The 3,896-nt window shown below is 38.2% G+C and overlaps 1 long non-coding RNA gene across 2 annotated transcripts in view; it reads right to left on the bottom strand.

Annotated features, from left to right (window-relative positions):
* The window catches only part of LOC107096711, a 137,148-nt gene that overhangs the window by 108,403 nt on the left and 24,849 nt on the right, over positions 1 to 3,896 (bottom strand). The gene's annotated exons all lie outside the window — the stretch shown is intronic.

Here is a 3,896-nt window from a genome sequence, read left to right as displayed (position 1 = left end):
GAAAACATTCTTCTTTGAAATGTTGGTTACATATTACGTGTTTTTTCTCTCTGGCCAGAAGTTCGATGGCAAATCCTCCCTCTTCAAGTTGGTAATCCAATGACGAACCCGTCCGTGGAGGATCATGAATTGGAAAGGTGAAAAAACACATTTTCACTTTTACCTGATGTATAAGTGTATGACATCTTAAATCAAAAAGCTTCCTGGATGGCAAGCAAACCTCTTCAAACTTGAAAAAATAAAAGTGGATTTTTTTTAACGTTCTTGGCAAGAGTTTATATCTTGCCTTTTTATTTTTAAACTTCCGCCCGGGGATACCGCCAATCTTCCTCCGGCAGGTTTTCATTAAACCTGTTTTAGTGCAGTAGCAGCCATTTAAAAAGGCTTTTCCCAGTGAAATGCCAGCCCGATGGCAACCTACTACCCTGCGACTCCCAGCAAAATCCCCTCCAACTTCCAGCCACTGGCCTTCTCCACCCTTTAACTGAATTACAGGGTCTGACCAGTAGATGACGCTTCTCTTTAGATTTTAGTGTCCACAAGTCATGACGGAAAGAATATTTAAGTACAATGATTGATTTTTAAAAAGGAATTGCAGGGGACCAGCCAAGGACCACCCAATGGCCCATCAAGGTAGGTTGGTAAATTATGAATGGCTACTACTGTGTTTGGTACAAATGCTTTGATTGAATGAAATAAAGTAGAATATGCTTGTCTGACGATGTGGTTCATTTAAATACATTTATGAAGTTGTGAGTACAGAGACAGAGTGGAGCAAGCAGAGAAAGATCTGAGCACACAGCTGGTGTTGAACATGCGCAGAGATGGAATCGAGCGCAAGGACAGTGGGATGAGTGCGTGTCAAAGTTTTTGAGCATGGTGTTATGTTTAAATGCTCACTGCGTGCTCGCATTGGTGCCTATATGCTTAAACCAATAAAACAATCATTATGCCATAGTTTGAATGAGAGATGCTGTTTTCTGGCAAAAATATACTCGCACATCAAGAAAAGAAAGATTTTAGCATCTATTAAGGTGGTCTCTTTAGACATCTAACCCTGTTTTCATAGCACAAGCTGGAAAAAGAGCAGCATTAGACAGGAGGTGGGATTTAATGCGGGAAACCAATTAGCAGCCAGTTTCAGGAAGTAACAGGTGAGGGATGGGGTGAGGAACAGGAGGGAGGGGGGAGTGGAGCAAATCCAACACAGAGGAAAGAAGCTCTGCTGAAGGAAAGGTGTGGGTGTTCAACCACCTTACAAGCTAGAGTGTGGGTGTTAAAAAAACATATCCCCCGCAGGTGTGAAGCCCCCGGTGTCAGAGTCAACTTTTGTTTTGTTCTTTTTAAAGCCTGTAGCTTTCCCTGTATAAAGAATATCCAGATTTCTTTGCTAAAATTAAAATATTCAAAACAATAAATTACCCATTTACATTTCTTATAAAAGGGAGGAATGAATGATGCTAGTAAAGCACAAATGTGCAAACACTCAAATACAATGTTTTCACAGGCAATATTTGGACAAAATAACATTATGATGAGTAATTTGGGGCTTCTACATTTGAAAGGTTATATCAAAAATGTCTTTACTGGGGGACCAGAAGAAGTTTGAAGGCAATAGAAGAAAATCAACATTTTAAACACCTGCCAACAAATGTTTATTTGCAAAAAAAAAAAACTGTATAGGTATTGCCGAATTTTACGTTCAAGCCAAAATCAGGCTGGTAGAAAGAGATAAAAAACATTTATGTTTGATTAAACCTTTATTATATGAAGTCGCATTAAGATATGTCTTTCAAATAGGCCTTTTTGTCTGAATAAGAGTAGCTGCTTAAAATATCAACCCTTATGCGTGTGCTTTTATTGTGAAAATTAGCAGTGGCAATGATGACGTCGACACCTGTTGGGCAGAGTACTTCATGTGAAGATGAACAACTAGTGAATATTAAAACTGTCAAAGGGAATTTTTCCACCCAAATTGTTTAATAGGCTTATTTCTTTTTCCCATTGAAGATAATAAAGCGTATGGGTTATTTCAAAGTAAGCTCTGAATTTTGTTTGGTTTTGATTGAGGAAGAGAATTTAACCATTTAGACATTTTGCTGTTGATTTTTCATGTTTAATTGCCAGGAAACCTTCAGGCTTTGGGGGTTCTTAGGTCAGTGAATATCAATCTCCTCAAGGTAAGATTTGTTGAGACTAAGACAAGGGGTGGAGCTAAGTGTAGCCTTGGCTGCCAATCATTGACCACCCTTTACCAGGTGATATATTGTTACCATGGGAACAGACTTTACAACCTTTGTTTCTAAACCGGGGGGGGGCGTCAGTGATATTTTCTGATGGAATGTCCCAATCAACCGGATTTATCAGTTGCTTGCATATTAACCATAAACTGACAGCAAAATTACAGTAATTAACTGACTATTCACATCATTGTGCAAACGTTAATATGATAAATTACAGTACTCATGCTCTTTTTAGAACTAGGATTTTCCTTTTAATGGGAAGAAAGGAAAGTTGAGTATCTGCAGTTATTAAGGAGTCTTCTATGAAATTACAGACTAAGAGCCAATGCTTAACACATGTAAAACCTAAATTATGCAGAACCGAAACCCATTTAGACAACATATAGATATCTGTGCAGATTAATTAGCGCGGCCTCATGAAACTGAGATTTCATCACGGATTTATTTGAGAACAAGGAAATTGTGCTGGTCACCACTATGAACATTTTCTGACTTTGCCACTGGGCCAAGTCTTAAAAAAAAAAAAAAAACATTTTAGGGTTAAAAGGGAAAAAGTAGACAGTTGAGGAAAAGACAGGAAGAAAAAAAATGTGTTATGTGTCTTATGTGTTCTTTTAAAATGTCTGCATTATTGACCTGTTGTTTTGTCTTTGCCTCGTTTCAGACAGCCCCATGCTTGCCTTCGTCTTGGGACCCAAATTTTCTAAATCCGGCACTGATCTTCGGAAACAACAAAAAAAATGCAAGTATTAAACATTTCTAAATCAAAACCAGTGGCAATAATAATGGTTGTTAGTACATTTATTCACTGAGAGTCAAATAAAGCAGAAAAATCTCACCATCTTTCTACAATCCTGCTTCTAAATCATCTGCACTTTTGCTCATAGCTGAATGCTTCTATCAGCAGAGCTTTAGCTCAAAAATGTAGAAAAACAGCTCAACCCTTTTTCAGCTGGAAAGATGTTGCTGTTCTTTTAGAGCTCCTGACATATCTAAGATATGTCTTCTAGCCTTGGTTCCTGGTGCACTGGTAGCAGCAATGTTACACGCCAATAGCTATCTCAGGAAAAATCTTTCAGGACTGTTTACTCATGAACACGCAGCAAGGTCCTCCTAAGGCCCTCGGAGGTGGGATTGGGTAAGCCAGGCCTCAGAACTACTCAGCTCATATTATCCCAATGAAACTGTTGCAATGAAATTGACTTCTTACTGAAGTTTAGCTGCAGAATCTTAGAAAATCCATCCCTAAAACTTGCACAAAAAAAACTCCCACAGAGGAAGAAGCTAGTGAGTCTGTCAAGTCAGATCAATCTATAAAGCACAGATTCCCAGTGTGCAAAAAAAAAAAAACTTATTTTCACTGTACTTTAAACATGTCCTTTGATTTTCACCCAACTAACCATTTACAGTGGAACAGTTTTATTTGTTTTTTTTCCAATCTACAAATCTCATGAGTTTTTTCTTCTTAAATGTCATCACTTGAAGCAACAGCCCCCTCCCTGTTTGTTATGTTATGATTTTTTCGGCTTTTGTCCAGTCACTGTGGTAATAAACTAATGAGTGTGAAGGAATTATCATAGAAATGTGTGGTAGTCTGCTCTCTCACAGCTGGAAACCAATCCTCTGCAGGATTCACATAAATCTCTGAGAAGG

Source organism: Cyprinodon variegatus, unplaced genomic scaffold (assembly GCF_000732505.1).
Source record: "Cyprinodon variegatus isolate N-32 unplaced genomic scaffold, C_variegatus-1.0 Scaffold644, whole genome shotgun sequence".
NCBI lineage: Eukaryota > Metazoa > Chordata > Actinopteri > Cyprinodontiformes > Cyprinodontidae > Cyprinodon > Cyprinodon variegatus.
Note: the sequence above shows the minus strand (reverse complement) of the source record. Positions and strands in the feature narration are given on the sequence as shown.